The 21,572-nt window shown below is 37.7% G+C and overlaps 1 protein-coding gene across 1 annotated transcript in view; it reads right to left on the bottom strand.

Moving 5' to 3' along the window:
• SMIM14 (small integral membrane protein 14) overlaps nt 1–21,350 on the bottom strand; it is an 83,115-nt gene extending 61,765 nt beyond the window's left edge. The window contains exon 1 of the mRNA XM_040485356.1: nt 21,088–21,350. The gene's annotated coding sequence lies outside the window, so the exon portion shown is untranslated. The remainder of the gene's footprint in view (nt 1–21,087) is intronic.
• Nucleotides 21,351–21,572: the final 222 nt, after the last annotated feature.

Raw genomic sequence — 21,572 nt, 5'->3', positions numbered from 1 at the left:
CCCATTCCTCCCCAACTCTCCTCCTTTCCCCAGAGGTACCACAGTTAACAGTCCAGTGTGAATACTTGCAGGTCTTTTCACATGTATTTACACCCTTATAAATATGTATATACATATATCATTTTGGTAGATCTTATAGATCACCTCACACATGTTCTGCAATTTACTTTTTTGTAGCATAAAAAGCCTTCACACCTTTCATTACATAAAACTCTACTTCATACTTTTTAATGGCTACATAAGACTCCAAAAACATGAACATACAATTTTAGCATTCCTTTAGTAGAGATTAGTTAGGGACTTTCCAATTTTTTTTTTAATGTTTATTTATTTTTGAGAGTGCGTGCAAATGGGGGCCAGAGAGAGGGGGACAGAGCATCCAAAGTGGGCTCTGCACTGATAGCAGCAAGCCCAATGTGGGGACTGAACTCACGAATGGTGAAATCATGACCTGAGCCGAAGTTGGGAAGCTCAACCAACTGAGCCACCCAGATGCCCCCCAATGTTTAACTAATCTCTACCCCCAATGTGGGACTCAAACGCATGACCCTGAGATCAGGAGTCACATGCTCAATGGACTGGGCCAGCCAGGCACTCCATGGACTAATTTTTTTGTTAATATTGCAACAAACATCTTTATGCCCATATTTTTGTGGGGCTGAATACAAAACAAATTAAATCTCTGGGTCTAAGGACATTTACAAAAAGCCTTTGCAAATTTTAATTCTATCAACAGCACACAGCACATGTTACTAATTGTATAACACAGTAATTATATACAGTATTATTATCACTGATAGTACAATAACATGGATATGTTCAACTATATATGGATATACTAAAAAAAATGTCAGGCTCCCAAAATATATATCATTGTTTTTAATTTCCTAATTACAATAAGGCTGCATATCTTTTCATATTGGCATTTATATTTCTTCTTCAAACATTTTGTCTTATTGATTTTAGCAGTTTATATTATTGAATATTTATCAACTGCCATATCAGAGTAAGATTGAGAACTTTTTATAGGTTATTCGCTTCTCTTCCTTCTAGGTGGCTCCAGAGCCAGATTCATAAGTTTCTATTTTTACATATTTTTCTTTTTAATTTTTTTAATGTTTATTTTTCAGAGAGAGAGACAGAGTGCTAGTGGGGGAGGGGCAGAGAGAGAGAGGGAGACACAAAATCCGAAGCAGGCTTCAGGCTCCAAGCTGTCAACACAGAGCTCCATGAGGGGGTTCAAACTCCTGAACCTGGAGATCACGACCTGAGATGAAGGCGCCCTATATATTTTTCTATTTATTTTTTTTTTTATTTTTTTATTTTATTTTTTTTATTTATATATGAAATTTATTGTCAAATTGGTTTCCATACAACACCCAGTGCTCATCCCAAAAGGTGCCCTCCTCAATACCCATCACCCACCCTCTTATATTTTTCTATTTAAACATTTATCGGGGCGCCTGGGTGGCTTGGTCGGTTAAGCGTCGGACTTCGGCTCAGGTCATGATCTCACGGTCCGTGAGTTCGAGCCCCGCGTTGGGCTCTGTGCTGACGGCTCAGAGCCTGGAGCCTGTTTCAGACAGGCTCTCCCCTCCCTTGTTCATGCTCTCTCTGTCTCGAAAATAAATAAACATTAAAAAAATTTTTTTAAACATTTATCTATTTCTCAGATAAAAGATAAATTATTATCTGCCCCTCCCTTGTTCATGCTCTCTGTCTCAAAAATAAATAAACATTAAAAAAAAAATTTTTTTAAACATTTATCTATTTCTCAGACTATTAGCTAAAGAGTTAATACACTTACAAACCATAAAAAACAGATCTAAAATCCTAAGACAGCAATGGAAAATAACATCCAGGAACACCTGGGTGGTTCATTTGCCTAAGCTTTCTACTGATTTTGGCTAGGTTATGATCTCATGAATCATGGGGTCAAGCCCTGCATCAGGCTCCATGCTGACACTGCAAAGCCTGCTTGGGATTCTCTCTCCCTCTCTGATCCTCCCCTACCCTCTCTCTTAAAATAAACTTTAAAAAAAAAAGAAGAAAAGAACATCCAATGACCATATGAAATAATATTTGTAAGTATTTACATTTTCTTTAAATGTTTTAACACCTTGACATGCTGACATGTTACATGACATTGTTATGAGTAACAACGAACCCTAGATTTTCTTTTGATAATTTTACTTAAATTTACTTAAATTTTGATAATTTTATTTAAATTACTTAAATTTTCTTTTATTTTGGAGCTATTTTTTGTTGCCATAGAGGTCAAGGATTCACGTGAAAAAAAATGTCTTCCAAGCCATTAAAGATTTCGGGAAGAAAGCATTTCTATGTTAGTATGCATATGTGAGTTTTCATTTTCTGTAAGTGGTTCCTCTTACAGAAGAAAATATTTGGTTTGGTGAGATCCTTTTAAGACACTATTATATTCTAAATTCTTTTAAGAGAGAGTATTTTACAAATACCTGGGAGTAACAAAAATTCCCAAATGTAGCAAAATGTTAACATAGGTTTCAAGGTGATAAAAGTCGCTTTCAAATGGGTTAGCAATTTTTATAATACATTGCAAAATAGTAAATATTTTAAAAGTACTTTTAACACAAAATGCTTGGAAGATTCACTCATGAATTTTTAAAGGATATAATCCAATCATATCCTAGATTAACCTATAATAGTTCTCACATTAATTTGGAATGGAATTACCATTACATGAACTTTACCTATAAATGGCCTTAAATTGTTTACTTCTTAACCAATGGATAGCAAATTTCCTACCAATAGGTAAAATGTAAGAGAAACAAGAGAAAAAATTTTTAAATACAACAAGACTAAGAAAGAGGATATGGTCATGAAAACTGAATAAAAGACAAAACCCTGAAGATCATTAAAATTAAGGGCTAGGGGCGCCTGGGTGGCTCAGTGGATTAAGTGTCTGACTTCAGCTCAGGTCATGATCTCATGGCTCATGAGTCTGAGCCCCACATAGGGCTCTGAGCTCACAGCTCAGAGCCTGAAGCCTGCTTCAGATTCTGTCTCCCTCCCTGCCCCTCCTCTGCTCACATTCTGTCTCTCTCTCTCTCTCTCTCAAAAATAAACATAAATAAATATAAATATATAAATATTAACGGCTAGTAAGCAAAATGGTAAATAAATCTCTTACATCTCTAAAAGACAAAGAGTTAAAATAGCCAAGAGAGGCTCTAAAAATTTTTTGAAATAGGTAAAGCCAAAGGGAAAAGATAATTCCCGTAAGAGTCATAGTTAATTAACAAACATAAAAAAAAAAAAGTCACCCTGGGGCACCTGGCTGGCTCGGTGGTAGAGCCTGAGACTCTTGATCTTGAATTTGAACCCCAAATTGGGAGGTAATTTACTTTAAAATAAACCTCGGGGCGCCTGGGTGGCTCAGTCAGTTAGGCGGCCGACTTTGGCTCAGGTCATGATCTCGTGGTCTGCGAGTTCGAGCCCCGCGTCGGGCTCTGTGCTGACAGCTCAGAGCCTGGAGCCTCTTTCAGATTCTGTGTCTCCCTCTCTCTGACCCTCCCCCATTCATGCTCTGTCTCTCTCTGTCTCAAAAATAAATAAACATTAAAAAAAATTAAAAAAAAAAAACCTCACCTTAACTATGTCATCAAATACCTGCAAATCAATGTAAACTTTTACCTGAAAACAAAACACAGAAAGTTCAATGAAAGTTTACTCATATACTGCTAAGTCCTACAGCTAATAGCTACAACACTTTGGAAAAGTAATTTGGCAATATGTATCAAAACTGCAGGGGTACCTGGCTGGCTCAGTCCATAGAGCATGCTTCTTGATCTTGGGGCCGTGAATTCAGGCCCCATGTTGGGTGTAGAGTTACTCAAAAAAAAAAAAAAAAGAAAGAAAGAAAGAAAAAAAAAAACACCTCTAAAAATGTTCTTGTCACTGACATGTGTTTTATCTGTGATTTATTTTTAAATACTCCAACAGAGCGGGGAAAGCAGAACGATGGAAAGGAATAAATCTTCCGTACAGAATTCCAAATACTGTAAGTAGATTTAACCCCTCGAAGAGGTAAAGCTTAACTCTCCTCTGACCTTGAGTGTGGACTTGACTTAGTGACTTACTTATAAAGAGTAGAATATAGAAAGCAAAGGTGACTTTATAGTGGAGAAACCTAGCAAATACTACCTTAAGCAAAAGATCGAGGTATATATCATGAATGATAAATCATGCTGATATTATGTACTCTTTATTAATATGTGATGAGAAGGGCAGTTCATGTCTGTGGTATTCTTCCCCCCAAACACTAAGTCTAATCATGAGAAAAAATCATCAAACCCAAACTGAGGAATTCTACAAACACCTAATCAATACTCCTTCAAAACTGTCAAGGACATCAAAAACAAGGAAAGAACACAAAACTTATCACGGATCAGAGAAGACAAAGCAGACTAATACTACTTCCAGGTGATCCTAGGAAAGTCCTTACAAATGATAAAAAGAAATAGATTACTGACATTTTACTTATCTTAAATTAGTAATATTGGGTAATATACTATTAATTCCACAATTATCCATTGCTCTCCAGAAACTTTTTGGGATCACCCTCCCTATAATTCTATCAAGAGGCTAATAAATTAATTTTTACTTGAAGTAGAGTACTGTATACTAGGCCTTTCGATGTTTCAATCCCTTTACATTTTATAACTTAGCGTCTCTGGCCTCTGCTGTCCCTGCTTCACTGAGGTCTCAACATAAACTTAACATGACTTAGCATACCACAAACTTTCCTTTTAAAATAAATTCCCTCTGGTATCCACATAAAAACATAACAAAATGTCAGCTTATCCTTTATACATCTCGGATCCATTCCTTAAAATAGGGCTCCAGGCTGGCTCAGTCAGTGGAGCATGTAACCCTTAATCTTAGGGTCATGAGTTCAAGCCCCACATTGGGTTTATCGCTTAACTTACAAAAAAGGCGGAAGAGGAGGAAGAGTAGGAGGAGGAGGGGAAAACAATCAGTTCTAACAATCCAGAATTACTACAACTTGATTTTTCCTTTATTTTTCTCAAGGCTGAATTATAAAAATACATACCCTTATTTAAACTCCCTACTTTTTTGCCAATCTCTAGTTGTTTCTCTTCTTCAATAAAGGTTAGTTCCCTACCCTGCTTCCAAGAGCAATATTACTAAAAATTCATTTCCGTCATAAGAAATGAGTCAGAAATCCAGTATGCACAATGTGAAATTCTTGTGGTTAAGGAAAAAAAAAGTATGTAGAATTACTATATGCCCAGAATTTAAACCCAGGGAAGAATTATGCTACGTTAAAATGACTGTACTGGTTCTGTTAAGGAGATCAGATGATGTTTTTTTCTTCTTCTTTTCCTAAGTTTCCATACTACATTTTACTGCTTGAATCAAATTATATATTTACGTAAGGGTATGTTAATTTGTATATACATATAAACATTCATATACACATTAAACAAATGATTCTACCCAAAATACTAAAGGTTGTTGCCAAAACTCCCACACATTAATAACTTAAACATGAATTTTTATCTATAGAGAGAGGTTTGCAAATAGTCTAAAACCTTAAGAATTTAGTATTTAAAAGTAATTATATAATTGGTTGCCTCTGGAAAGGGTGGCTAGGGGACAGAAGTAGTAACAACACTTCTGAACTATTCAAAAAAATATTAACTTTTTAAAAGAATAACCTTACTGGAAGTTTCTTGTTCTTCCCACTACCAGAACCATTAGCTCTAGGAACAAATAAATGAATCTCAATTTTCTCTTGAACTGAATATACTAAATTTTCTTAACCCTCTGTCTGACCCTCTGTCATCACTGAATTTGTTGGCTAGACTTAATATATAATAAAAGGGCTTCTAAACTTTATAAGTAAATGTATTACAAAATGAAACAAATCATATCAACAAGAAATGACTAAGTATATACATGGATACTTGTAAAATCAGTCTTTGCCCTAAATCTGAGATAATCATTCTTTGCAAACTCAGTTTTCCAAAGTTTATCTTTCCCTAAAAAATATGTACACTTATCATGATGAGTGAGCACTGAGTAATGTACACAATTACTGAATCACTGTATTGTACACCTGAAACTAATATAACACCGTATGTTTACTATACTGGAATTAAAATTAAAAACTTAATAAAAAAAGTTGACCTTTCCCTGCTCCTACTCACTCTCTGGTAGAAACTTTAAAAAGAGAAATCAAAATGTTGAAATAACAGTATAAATACCACAAACTATCAATGTTTATATAATGCTTTGTCAAACTGAGTTTAAAATGAAGGCAGGGGCACCTGGGTGGCTCAGTCAGTTAAGCATCCAACTCTTGATTTCAGCTCAGGTCATGATGTCACGGTTCCTGAGTTTGAGCCCCAACTCGGGTTCTGCGCTGACAGCATGGAGCCTGCTTGGGATTCTCTCTCTCTGCCCCTACCCTGCTCGTGTTCTCTCCCTCTCTCAAAATAAATAAACTTTAACAAAAAATGTTTTAAAAAAATACACAGGGGCACCTGGATGGCTCAGTAGGTTGAGCATCCAACTTCAGCTCAGGTCATGATCTCACCGTTCCTGAGTTCAAGCCCTGCATTGGGCTCTTTGCTGACAGCTCAGAGCCTGAAGCCTGTTTCAGATTCTGTGTCTCCCTCTCTGTCTCTGCCCCCTCCCTGGCTCATATTCTGTCTTTCTCTCTCAAAACTAAATAAACATTAAAAAAAATTTGGTGGGGGGGAGGCCTGTGTGGCTCAGTCGGTTGAGCATCTGACTTTGGCTCAAGGTCATGATCTCACAGCTCTGTGAGTTCGAGCCCCGCATCGGGCTCTGGGCTGATAGCTCAGAGCCTGGAGTCTGTTTCAGGTTCTGTGTCTCCCTCTCTCTCTGCCCCTAACCCACTCACATTCTGTCTCTGTCTCTCTCAAAAATAAATAAACATTCAAAAAAAATTTTTTTTATATACAGACAAAAAAGAAAAAAAGGAAAAAGGACTGGACTAGTTTTGTTTTCACAGGGCAAATCCAGAATCAAAGACATCTTGGATGCACATCATAGGTGGGATAACAAGCAGAAAAACAAAGGTGGAGGAAGGAGAGGGATAAAGATAATACAACAACCTAGTAAATAAGTAAACCTAGGAAATAAGAAATAAATTCTTTTTATAGAATTTTCTGAACATACCAACCACAAAATGTATTTATCTATACATCAAAGCTTAAATCACAAATGAATGAAGGAATCAGTATTTTAATAAATGGTCTTAGGAAAACCTGCTAACAGTTAAGAAGGAAAAAACCCATCAGTAATTCTAGAAGGCAATTTAGGTGAATATTTATTTGACCATTGTGGAAGAACTACCACACACAATGGAAAATACCAACAAATTTACAACATAATACCGTGTACATTAAAAAAAAAAAAAAACCCAAATAAAATAAAAAGAGCAAAAGAATTGGGGATAAACCACATTCAACTAATATGGCTCACAAAGGCATCTTAATAACAGAGCATATGCAAACAGATTCTTAAATAAATTGTAGAATGCATTTGAGATTACAAATTATAATAATTTTTACGGCAATATGAATCCAGAAGTTAAAAAAGGCTCGTGGCCTCTGAATAACTCAGTTTCTATTTTTAAAAATCGGAAACACAAAGAATTATGTACAAAGATGGTTCTCATAACAGTGAAAAACTAGAACAATCTAAATGGGTAAAAGGGAATGGTTAAATTATGATACATTCTATGAAGTATTAGGCAGCCAAATGTTTCATTTTCTTTCATAATGACATGGGGAAATGATCACAACACAATATTAAAGTATATCAAATAGTATATAAAAATAAGCATAGCACATGCACATGGTTAAAAAAGCACAAGAAAACACAAACTCAAAAAAGTTGAAAGCATGCATACCAAAAACTTCAACCTTGGGTATCTCTAAGTGACAGGATTTTACCTTTCCCTTTATACGTTTTGTTTTTCTTAACTTTTGAAAAAAGTTTATTCACTTATTTTTGAGAGAGAGAACGAGTGAGCACAAGTGGGGGGAGGGGCATAAAGAGAGGGACACAGAATCCAAAGCAGGCTCCAGGTTCTGAGCTGTCTGAGCCACCCAGGTATCCCTACACATTTTATTTTTGAAGTATCATATAATGATCATACATGAACTCTTATAATAAGGAAAAAATTTCTGCATACTGCAGCTAAACCCAGGAAAACTAACTCAGATTTACCAGTAAATAAATGGCAAAAAGTAAATAAACAAAACATTAAGATATGGCAGGGATATGGTTAAGAGATTTAGGAGGTATCAATTAATTAAATGCAATGTACAGACCTTGTTTGAATCCTGATTCAAACATTATAAAAGGACATTTATGCAAGAACAAGGAACTCTGAATACTGACTGGATCAAATAACATTTAGGAATTACTAAATTTTTTTTTTAACATAACTACAATGTCAATTACACATCTAAAAAGAGTCCTTATCTCTGAGAGATCCTACTAGGTATTTTCAGTTACCAAGATATAATGCCTGGAAAGTAGTTGAAAATAATCCTGCAAGGGGGAAGAATACACAAAATAAAACAGCCATGAGTTAAATAATTGTTGAAGCCAGTTGATGGGTACACAGGAACTCATTATACTATTTTACCTTTTAGTACCAAAAATTCAAAAATTTCAAACATACTTAAGGTTTTTTTTTTTTTAACATAATTTTTTTTTTTTTTTAATTTTTTTCAACGTTTTTTAATTTATTTTTGGGACAGAGAGAGACAGAGCATGAACGGGGGAGGGGCAGAGAGAGAGGGAGACACAGAATCGGAAACAGGCTCCAGGCTCTGAGCCATCAGCCCAGAGCCTGACGCGGGGCTCGAACTCACGGACCGCGAGACCGTGACCTGGCTGAAGTCGGACGTTTAACCGACTGCGCCACCCAGGCACCCCATTTACTACAGTTTTAAAGAAAAAACACACTTCAGTTTCCCTCCATGCAAACATAGGGCTCTTCTTGAGAAAGCAGGGATAACCAAGGCTGTTTCAAGAAGGATGAAAATAATCTTTCTACTGTGATTTTAAGAAAGTGATTTATGATGAAATCAACTTTTCAAACAGCCAATCGAATCTTTACAGTGATCAAGAATGGTATCAAAATTCTTTCCCTTCAAAAAAATAAAAATAAACACCCACAGCAAGAGCACAATGCAAAGTAACAATTTAGAATGCATGCAATTTGTTTTTTAAGACAGAAAATAGAAATGATGGTCAATGAAATGGGGAACTCAGAATAAGTATTCTATGCATTTTTTTCTAAAAAGCATCAATTCTACTGATGAAGACTTGAAAGTTATAAAACCAAGAAAGTGAACCAAATGCCAGAAACTGCTAGAACTGCTTCCAGGACATTCAGGGAGACTATACTTGAGTTTGCTTTCCACTCTTATTCTTTTTTTTTTTTAATTTTTTTTCAACGTTTATTTATTTTTTTGGGGGACAGAGAGAGACAGAGCATGAATGGGGAAGGGGCAGAGAGAGAGGGAGACACAGAATCGGAAACAGGCTCCAGGCTCTGAGCCATCAGCCCAGAGCCCGACGCGGGGCTCGAACTCACGGACCGTGAGATCGTGACCTGGCTGAAGTCGGACGCTTAACCGACTGCGCCACCCAGGCGCCCCTGGACTCTTATTCTTAACCTTATTCCCAATTATATCATATAGGGAATTACTCACCTCTAAAAATAATTTCCTTCTAGAAACACCTTTCTGACCCCAAGTTTTTATGCAGAGGTTTTTATTCCATAGTAAATTAGACAACTGACAAACAAAAGAGAAGAGATATCCCAAAACTTTGGCCATCTTTCATATTAAACATGGAGAACAAAATATTTGTCTATCAATTCGAGTAAAATATTATTATCATGCTATATACTAATATACTACAATTAAGCGGTTGGGATTAATTTTATCAGATGATCCAACATCTCAATGTAATAAGGTGTTCAAATTCACTCATACACAACACATATTCACTTGCTCTATTCTTTTATCAGAAATGGATCTTAAGCAAACATAGCCATACCTGTAGTTTATATTTGCCTGTAGCTTAACTAACTACTTTCACATGCTATCAACACCCCTTCTGACAAAGTCAAAGCAGGAAAATGATCCCTGTTTTTAAATGAAGAAAATAGGAGGCACCAAGGTGGCTTAATTGGTTAAGCATCTGACTCTTGATTCGGCTCAGGTCGTGATCTCACAGTTGTGAGATCAAGCCCCACATTCAGCTCTGTGCTGAGCATGGAGCCTGCTTAAGATTCTCTCCCCCTCTGCCTCTGACCCTTTCCCACTCATGCATGCCCGCACTCACTCTCTCTAAAAAATAACATAACATAACATAACATAACACAACATAACATAACATAACATATAAATGAGAAAAATAGGTTCAGGGAAGCTAGCAATTTGACCATGATCACACATCTAGTATGAGATGAACTCTGGACAGGAAGTGACAATGTAAATTCCTGACCAGGGCTCATTCCACATCTTTCTGATATGACCAATCATGCTAGTGACATTTCTTTCAATCTTACAAAGACAACTTCAGAGCAGTACAGAAATTAGATGACTATCAACTGACTTCCTATTACTTCTTATCAATGACTTACTTTTCTCTTAAACTACATTTGCATCTCTGATGGGAAGTAGACAAGAAAAGGATACAGACACAAGTTCAAATTAGTCAATCATTTGCTAAAAACTGTGCTAAAGCTATGTCTGGGAGAAGTTAAAGACATTTTATGTTTTTAATTTAAATGTTGAGGAGCACCTGGGTGGCTCAGCTGGTTAAGCGTCTGACTCTTGATTTTGGCTCAGGTCATGATCTCACAGTTCCTGAGATCAAGCCCCACATCGGGCTTTGTGCTGGCAGTGCAGAGCCTACTTAGAATTCTCTCTCTGCCCCTCCCCTGCTCATGTGAGCTCTCTCTCTCTAAATAAACTTCAAAAAAATAAAATAAAATAAAATAATTTAAATGTTGAAATTAAATCCCATTATATACCCTAAATATTACAATCTCTGTGCTTTGGAGTTGAGACTCCCTGAATTCTATCACAACAAATTTTAAAACTCAAATTACTAGCCAAGCAATTATAATTACAAATTCCCTATAATATTCCCTATACTGATCCAATAGGATGACCCTATATTGTTCCACCTAGAATGAGCTATTTGTAAGAGAAAGTACAGTAAGAACCATCTCTGAAATTCTTACAAAATATTTTTACAGGATTACAAAAAGCTTCAAGGCACTCTTTCAGAAAGAGCATACTATTCAAAAGGAAGAGATCAAAGCAGGCTAGAAAGAATAACAACAAAATACTTATTTTCCACAGAGTGTAATGGGAATGTATACAAGAAACAAGATGAGTGTTACCAATAGGTCTGTGCAAGATATCACTGTATAGGTAGGGTATACATTACCTACATGTATGAGGATGACAAGCCTTCATTTACTCATAATTCAACAAATCACAACTTCACAAGTGTTACTATTAAAACTTTGGGGATGCAGCAGTTCTCACCTATTCATTTAAATAGAGAAGAACTGAGGTCCGGAGAGCCTCAGTGACTTACCCAGTGTCACAAAGCAGAGGTGTGATTCAAACCCATGTCTTCTCTCACTTCTCCTTTCCTCTGAAGTATATATCTAACAAGGCTTCGGGGGACTAAGTAACTGGCAGAAGAGTTCAGAGGAGGATACAAAAGAAATAAAAGGCATCCCTTACCTCTAAGAGCTGCAATCAATCATTAATTATAATTAACTCATATAATAATACATACCAGTGTATAATTAACAGCCAAAATAAATGTCACAGACAAATGACCTCTCAGGAGAAAGCTCAAAATCAAAGAATTATTTCTCTCCTCAACTAACCTTCCACCCATCGCTTCTAAAAGCTTAACTCTTCAAGGACATCAAGAATTTCTTCAGCTCCTTAATTCCTCCATATCTCTGCAGGATTCTATAAAAGGTCCACCCCAGGGCTGCCACCACTATTCTAGAAACTCTCAGTTAATGTACTCGATTTCCCTATGTCTTAGACACTACCTTCTCTTTCCCCAGTGACCTTTTTCTTCCTTTACCTGTATTTGATTGTATTCTAGGAATCACCTTAGGCTAAAACATCATGGGATAGCAGAATACATCTTAGATAAACAATTCAAGTTACAGCAGTGCTGAGAAAAGGATAAATTAGCTTCTCTTTGACTTCACTTTCTCTATCTATAAAACAAGAGCAATAACTGAAACTATTCTTTTTAAAGGGTTGTTTCGAAGATCAAGCAAGAATGTGTAAGAGTGCTTTATAAGCTGTAAAATGCTCTGGGCCAATTCAAGTCTTAAGCCCTTATGTTTTAAATTTATCTTGAACTCTCAGCCTGAGATCTCTGTATACTGCTTTGGCAGGTTTGTATTTCCCTGGGGCTCAGCTATCGCTCTTCTGCAGAAAAGATACAAAGCAGAAAGAAGTCTTCTGTTCTGAATCTTGGTCCCTCACCTATGAATTTCCTGACCTTCCCTGGATGTTCCTTACTTTTGTACAGTCCCAAAGATTCTCTCTCAGTCTTTTATTTATTTATTTATTGTGAATGGTCTGTAAAATTTATTGTGAATGGTCAAATAAAGGAAAACTTTTTTTTTTTTTTTTAACATTTATTTATTTTTGAGACAGAGAGAGCATGAACAGGGGAGGGTCCGAGAGAGGGAGACACAGAATCTGAAACAGGCTCCAGGCTCTGAGCTGTCAGCACAGAGCCCGATGTGGGGCTCAAACTCACGGACCGCGAGATCGTGACCTGAAGTCGGCCGCTTAACCGACTGAGCCACCCAGGCGCCCCAAAGGAAAACTTTTCAAATGAACCATCTTTGTATCCAATATCATAACCAAATTTTTCATATTCTAAAAATGTTTTCTAAAATTTACACAAGAATACTTATTAGACATGTTCTGAATTTAAAAAAATTTTTAAGTTTTTAATTTACTTTTTAAAGTAATCTCTATACCCAACATGAGGCTTGAAATCAAGACCCCAAGATCTAGAGTCGCATGCTCTTCCAACTGAGCCAGCCAGGCGTCCCCTGAATAAAAAACTTTTAAACTAAGGAAAAAAGTCTGTTTTTCCTAAGTTACAAACAGAAAAATTCAACCAAAGATGATATAAAAATTCCATACTATGTAATACCAAATCATAGTGGATACAGGTTACTTATGTTAAGAAAGCAATTTTCAACAGCTCTTGTTACAAAATATAGTACTAGTGTGTTCTGAAATTGTGAAGTACATCACAAGTAATATTACAAGTTTGTGAATAATTTACATCATTCAAAGGGAGTGGAATCAAGACTTTTTCTCTCATTCATTTGCTTGCTTATATGATTTCTTGAACAGAAAGAAATATGGTTACTGCTCTCCCAATTCATGTAATCCCTCTCATCCATGCTACAACCTAGATAACACATTTATAGACAGATGCACATAAATGCCACTCGTGATGATAGGAAAAATGCTTAGACCCAATGTGATAAAGAAACCAATATTGTTAAAAAATGAAATTTGAATAAACACCACAGATTTTTTTGTCTTCAAAATTTTAAGCAAGTCAGTTTCTTTTATATTACCTTTGCTAAGAGTAACAAAGCAACAAAATACATACTATGTAAAAAAATTAACTTGTGTTTTAAAAAGTATATAGTAATATAAAACAAGCTAGCAGCCAGAACACCGCTAAGTCTGTTGCATATACCAGGAAGATGCTTACTGCTTTCCTATCTTGATTTGAAACATCTTTATTTTAAGCTGTTAAATTCTGAAAACACTGCACATGTAGTACTTATCAATGAGTGCAGTCAAGCAAAAACCAGCTTCATTTTGTATTTTTAAAAAGCTGAGACTCACATCTGTGCCATGACCTAAATTTAAAATAGGAAATGAAAATTCAGTAGGAAAATAAGCTATGAGAAGGTAACTTTCTCCAAAACAAGAGCACTGAGGTTTAAAATGTTATTAACAAAATAGAAACCCTATTACACATCTAAAAATTAGGTTTTAGTTTAGAAGAAAGATTTTAATTTTTCAAAGGAGTTGATTTTTTTACATTTATTTTTTAATTTTTTAAAATGAGAGCATGAGCAGGAGCGGGGGGAGAGACAGAAGAGAGGAGAACAGAATATCTGAAACGGGCTCTGTGCTAACAGCAGCAAGCCTGATGCAGGGCTCAAACTCACAAACTGTTAAGATCACGACCTGAGCGGATGTTGGATGCTCAACCAACTGAGCCAGCCAGGTGCCCCAGGACTTGATTTTTTTTTAAACAATACACATTTATAGTTTCAAAATTCAAATAACAAGAAGTTTTTTCTTTTTTAAAGTAACGTTAAAAGTACTTTTCTCCCCTCTGAGGTAATCTCTATTAAAAACTTTCATGTAGGGGCGCCTGGGTGGCTCAGTCGGTTAAGCAGCCGACTTCGGCTCAGGTCATGATCTCGCGGTCCGTGAGTTCGAGCCCCGCGTCGGGCTCTGTGCTGACAGCTCAGAGCCTGGAGCCTCTTTCAGATTCTGTGTCTCCCTCTCTCTGACCCTCCCCTGTTCATGCTCTGTCTCTCCCTGTCTCAAAAATAAATAAAACATTAAAAAAAAAAACTCTCATGTAAATTTTCTAGGCATCACAAATACATGTATACTGTATATACTTGTCAAATTACAATTAAAATCACTACATTTCAAATCATTAAAAAGTCTTAAATATAACTTAAAAAAAAGAATTAGACTGGTTGCTCTAATCATTGAAAGCTTAGGTTAACTTTTATTTTTTTAAATTTTTTTTTCAATGTTTATTTATTTTTGGGACAGAGAGAGACAGAGCATGAACAGGGGAGGGGCAGAGAGAGAGGGAGACACAGAATCGGAAACAGGCTCCAGGCTCTGAGCCATCAGCCCAGAGCCTGACGCGGGGCTCAAACTCACGGACCGCGAGATCGTGACCTGGCTGAAGTCGGACGCTTAACCGACTGCGCCACCCAGGTGCCCCAGGTTAACTTTTAAAGCCATGGTTCATCACAGTATCATTTATAATGGTGAAACTGGCAACTACACTCATGTCCAACATTAAATGAAAACTCCAAGTAATCAAGCTTATTCAAAATATCTTCTAAAATATAGCCAGTTAAGGGGTGCCTGGCTGGCTCAATCAGAAGAGTGAGCGACTCTTGATCTTCGGATCTTGAGTTTGAGCCTCAGGTTGGGTGCAGAGATTACTAAAAAGAGAAAGAAAGATTTTAAAAAAATAAAAAGTAAAAAAAAAAAAATGTAGCCAGTTAAAAATAAAAAAGTTTCTAGAAATCAAGAAAGTAGAAAGTTTCTAAGGCCATGGTAAAAAGCTCATTAAGTTAAAACAAAAACAAAAACAAAACCCCACAAAACTAAACTAAGTACAAGCTTATGTGGGTATTACATCTTATTGACACCAAAGATGAAGTTTATTTTTTATTTAAAAAAATTTTTTTAAGTTTATTTATTTTGGGGGGAGGGTGGGGCAGAGAAAGAGTAGAGAGAGAATCCCAAGTAGGCTGTGCGCTGTCAGTACAGAGTGCAACACGGGGCTCGATCCTATGGATCTCAAGATGGTGACCTGAGCTGAAATCAAGAGTCAGATGCTCAACCGACTGAGCCACCCAGACGTCCCCCAAAGATTCATTTTAAATAAATAAATAAAAGACTGGAAGAAAATGCCATGTACAGAGATAACTTCTGAATGAGAAGATTACAGATTTTGTTGTGTTGGGCTTCATATACTACCGTCTTGCAGCTTTTCATAACAAGCATCTCTTATGTTAAAAAAAAAACAAAACACAGGGGCTATTAGAAATCCATCTTCAATTCATGAAAGGAGTTCTACTAGCATATTCTGACAGCTGTAAAAAGTAGGTTTACTTACTATAACTTCTGTGATCATGGAAGATCAGTCAATACTGCTGCCATATAAAGTCCATGAGCTTTGGGTCAGGGGAAAATTGGGTTTGAATCCCAACAGTACCAGTGGCTTTACCCTGGGCAACTTACCTAACTAGTCAGAGCCTGTTTCCTGCAGTGTAAATTAGGAATAACAGTATCTGACTTGGAGGACTGATGTGACAAGTAAATGGGAAGTGTGTGAAGGAATTCAAGGGGCTGGCAAATATAGCCATAAAAGGTAAATGCCACTATTATTGATATTCAGGCAGGTAACCACTGTTTAATTTCAGACTCAAATAATTTTCAGCCCTTTTTCAAAATGGCTTTTAAAGTGCCCAAACTGCTCTTTATCCAAATGGAGGATCTGCTGATATGTGCCCAACTACAGAAACAACCATTCATATGGTTAGTACTTATTATGTGGGCCAAAACACGAATATGCACATAAACACGTACCAAAAGAATACCTTTACTTATAAGCCTGTAGCATGTATCAGTTAATCATCTAAGAAGTTTTATGGTCATAAAAAGTCCTTATAGAAGCCAAAATATAACAAAGAACAGTTGGGAGTGCTTCACTTTTTGCAAAATCTTTATATTTCATATACCAATATATCACTATTTATTAATTTGGACAATTTAGGGTCTTGTATTGAGGTTTTGTTCTAAGTCCTATTAAATTATATGGGAAAAGATCACAAATAATTCCTTTTAGCAATGTACCATTTTTTACAAACACAGATTAAAGTTGTTATTTTTCTTCTTTTATTTGTTACATCAACATGCCTACTGATTGTCTAACTGGTCCTCCCTGACCTCATGGGTCTTCCGATCAAATAGGCCAGATAGCCACAGACAATTAAATACAGAAAGTGAAGTGATGGGATCAGAAACATTGCTATTTACAGAAGCCTGAGGTGGATGAGGACAGAGCTCTGGTAAAGGTCTTGTGTGACCTGAGCCTCCAAAGATAAACACAGTTAGCTAGGCTTAAAGACTAGGAAGAAACTAAAGACAACCAGTATTTTTCTAGATTAAGTTCCCCCACCTCAAAAAAAATCAACACACCAATCAAATTTAACATTTTTTTAGCTCATTTGGAAAGGGGTCTTGCAGTGAAAAATCTATTCAGTTTACAATGATCCAATGATAGTCCAAATAGTTAATCACTCACATCAATGGAGAAAATACAGAAAGAATTCAAATGACTACATAAGCAGGCAGAAAGTGGTAGGTTTTTGGTGTGTGGAAGACAAGGTAATGCACAGGAAGGAGAAAACTTTAAATACTTAAAATGTACTTTAAGCCTGGTAGGCTCTCAATACAACAAAGCAAGAAGACCTAGGAGTTTTTACAGAGGTCCTCTCCCTCTGCAACTTTGCCTGTGCAACTTCAGCAAAAAGACCAACAAACCAATGGACTTCATTAAGGATTGGATTGGAAATGATAGAATACACTATCTTGCCCTTAACAAAAACATGGTCTATCAAAACCAAAGTACTGTGTACAATTCTAAACACTAGTTCAGAGGCAGTAGGGTATAGTGATTAACAGATATGTTCAAGTCCAACTTTCTGCCACTTACCATGTCACAGTTCCTTCATGTGTAAAATGGAAGTAGGAATACCTACGTCAGAGTTGTTCTACATCTACAGTTAACTGAAAAAACCTGTAATTTTTTAGCATAGTACCCAACATGTAAGAGAGTTCCCCAAAATGGTAGCTATCATTATTACTACAAAGCAAGAAGTAATCTCCCAGAGAAAAGCCATTAAAATATTAAGAAACATTCTCAAACTTTGATATGCATTAAAATCACCTCAAGGGCTTGTTGAAAATGCAGATTCCTGGAACCCATTCCTCCCAGAGATTAATTCTACAGTTCTAAAGTAGAATGTAACCACGCTCTGGCCCAAACATCAAGAATTACTGAAGTAAGAGAATCAAGGCACTGTCCTATTAAAAAAAAAAAAAAAAAAAAAGACTCAAAACTAGGATTCTTCTATATAAAGGGCTTATCTAAACTGACAGTATCTTCAAGAGGAATACAGACATGTTCAGCAAGTTCATTCATTCAACTAACATTCATTAAGTACCTACTAGGCAGAGAATAGGAAAACATCCCCAGGATCCCAATTTTCACAGTTTAACTTCTAGCATAGGAAACAGAATATTAAAAAAAATAGGGAAATTCCAGATAGTGCAAAATGTTATGAATAAAATAAAAGAAAATGGAGAGAGAACTGGGGAGAAATTTCCTCAAAGAAACATCTGAAACCTGAATGACATGATGGAGTCACCCATAGCAAGATCTGGGAGAATACTGAAGCCACAGGGTACAGCAAGCTCAAATGCCCTAAGGCAGGAACAAGCCTAGCAAGTTCCCAGCTTGTCCTAGTGGGTCTAGAACACAGGAACAGACATGGTCAGGCCCTAGGGTACTAATCTAGGCAGAGCAATACAAGGTGAGTTAAGGGAAGGAGGCTGTTCCAGAACACGTCGTTTGTATTTTATTCTGAATGTGAGGAAAGGCTCTCCAAAAACAAGGCAACATAATTTACACTTTAAAGGATCTCTGGGCTGTGGTAAGGGGAATTACCATAAAAAGCCAAAGTGGAGGCAGGGAGGTCAGGAGGTTACTACAGTAGGCCAGATATGGTGAAAGGTGACAAAGGTAGAGGCGGTAGCGATGGGTAGTAATGGCCAAATTTAGAATATAAACACTCCAATTAAGGTAAGTCAAAGAAAAAAGAACTAAGTCACAAAATAAGTAGTAAGCATCTGGGACTAATTACCCAAGAGATACAGAATAAAAATAGACTTAAAGGTTCTAGGTAAGTTCACAACTAACAGATGTAAATAGGTTATTAGTATACTTAGGATACTTCCTAGACAGTACTTATCTTTTGAAGCTGAGGTGAAGGGAACATTTCCTTCTCTTTTGGCACCACCAAGAAGGCACTGGGCTAAACGGGCATACATCCAAGACTCTTCAGTGTGATTCATAAAGGCAAATCTTTCAGGACCTCACTAACGGAGGCCTGGACAGCTGGTCAGCATTTGGAGCACAGTGTAGCTATGGAACAGAACTAAAGCTTTACCTGAATCAAATCACTAAATTAGTAAAACTCTTTTAAACTACCTGTTATCAACTTAGGGTATTTTGTGCCTGCTCTCCCAAGGGTTAAACAAGAAAACCTTCCACGGCTACACAATGCATATTAACTTCTTCATATTATCATAAAAGTTTGGGAGGAAAGGTTTGGCAAATATACAGTGAATATACCCTAAAAGATAGGTTCCAAAAGTCCGTATCTATTAAAATATAAATTTTGTTACTCCAAAGTACTACTATGAGAAAAAGCAAGGTTACAGAAAAGCATATGCAGTTATGATACCATTTTTGAATAAAATGTCTAACTGCAAAAAAGAAGTCTGGAAGGATATAAACCACTAACATTTTGGTCATCTCTGGATGGCAGGATTATCAATGACTTATTTTCTTGTTTATTAATTGTAATAATTCTCCAATTATTACAAATTATTGCATATAAGCAAAAATATTCAGTTACAGGTTACATAAAAGGTAAAAAAAAAAAAAGAACTTCAAGAAAACAATTTCATTTTTCTAAATCAGCAGGATTCCAACTGTGGTATTAAGAAAAAAGATCTCAATTGCACATATAGGAGAAAGAAATTCGTTAAGAAGTGATCCATGTTATACCACTCAAGGATACACCCTTCAAGGGAGTAGCCTAAATTCCTAAGTACTCTTTCTAGATTTCATAAGGGGCAATCAATTAGCACATACGTGTTTTCTCCTTTCTTGCCATTTACCAAAGAAACACCTCAATCAGTTTTCTGGGGACCAAACAACAACAACAAAATCTTCTTTTTTTAAACACCAACTGAGGGCAAAAAGGAGGTTTGGTCCTCTTGTCTCTGTGCTGTCGAGGGGCGCAGAGGGTGGCAGGGTTTGAAGCAGCCTACACTAGAAGAATCTGCGTGGCCGGCCACCTGAAGTCAAAGAGAACACAAGCTTTCTGCAACCTCCACTGAATAGGGTCTAAAGACTAAAACACCTGAAAGGTCTTCCACCGTCCTTACACCTCAAGTTATCGTGCATGTAGAGCTGGCAACGGTTTACAACAATAACACACAAAAACTGGAAGGTCTCTTCAACAAACGCAGATATTACGTGCGTGAGGCTCATCCGGCTCTCCATGCAAAACCAAGACATTCTAATAAGGCCGAATCTTCGATTCGGCAAACTAGGACAAGTGAAAACATCCTATCGACTTTCTACAGCTAACAAACATCATCTTGGCTAAAATCCTAACACACACAGAAACAGCCACTTTGGAAAACTTTGGCTTTAAACGGCAACACTGGACTTCAGGTACTCCGGTAACCAGTTTATCGCACATTATCTATCTTTATAAAGGGTAATACCTCTTTACCGTCAGCTCCAGTTCTACTAACTGAACAAACAGAAAAAAGGAATACTTTAAACTCCCACCACAATAAGAGCTAAAAAAGCTCCCGCTTTCTGGATGGCAGCTTTCCTGGCTCATCAATCACAACAAAGGACGCATTCTAATGACTTCATCAAACCTAGAGAAATAGAGGTAAATGACAGAGTGTAGGTTTCAGGGTTTGTGGGTTTTTCCTTTCAGCTACGATTCTCTTCTTTTTACTCCATTATACGCCTCCACCCGAGCTGACGGTCTTGCCCTAAAAATAAAACCACCCGTGGCTACCGTCCACTTTCCTGCCAAGCCCCGACTCTGGTTTCCTGCAGAGAGAGCCAAATTGCAGGTTCTCTGCCTCGCTCTTCGCCGGGGGGCGCGGACTCGGCAGCAGCGGGCTTCTCCCGGTGCAGAGTCACCAGCCCGGCCGAAGAACCACCAAGCCTGAGAAGCCAGCCCCGCTCTGCCGCAGCCGCCGCAGTTCCCCAGAGCCTGAGGAACCCCCAAGAAAAACAGGGTGACGGGAGGGTGGGCCGGCAAACGGCGGTGGTAGAGGGGGAGACACTCACCCGCCCAGACAACAACCGACGGGGCGGGGAGGATGGGGGCCGGGACCCAGGCTCGGCAGAAAAACCGCCTGAAGCTTCCGGAACGCTGCGGCTGCTCGGGACGCCGCGGCCGCTGCTGCTCCTGGCCGCTGACTTCCTCCCCTCCTCTGTTTTGATTCGACTGACCACGTCACTCTAAGCCACGAGACCCGGATCTGCCGGCTCCCGCGGGCGGCGGCGCAACAGATTGCAGCGACTCGAGACGCCAGCAGCCCACCTGCGGAGCATGCGCGCACCCCGCGCCTGCCCAGTGCGTTGGAGGAGGCGGGGCGGGCGCGAGCGACACGCTATTCGTGGGGGCGCACGGCGCGGGGGTTGCAGTTCCGGTTGGGAGGGGTGGGGCCGAGCGCTGTGAAGTGAGGAGGGCGAGGCCCCGGTTTGTTTGACCAGCGTAGCCTCTGTTTTGTGTTTGGTGGACAACGTCCTTTGCTGTGCGCTTCCCTTTG

The sequence above is a fragment of the Herpailurus yagouaroundi genome, unplaced genomic scaffold (genome assembly GCF_014898765.1).
Source record: "Herpailurus yagouaroundi ecotype Mexico unplaced genomic scaffold, PumYag 28, whole genome shotgun sequence".
NCBI classification, from domain to species: Eukaryota; Metazoa; Chordata; class Mammalia; order Carnivora; family Felidae; genus Herpailurus; species Herpailurus yagouaroundi.
This window is presented reverse-complemented; position numbering and strand designations above follow the sequence as displayed.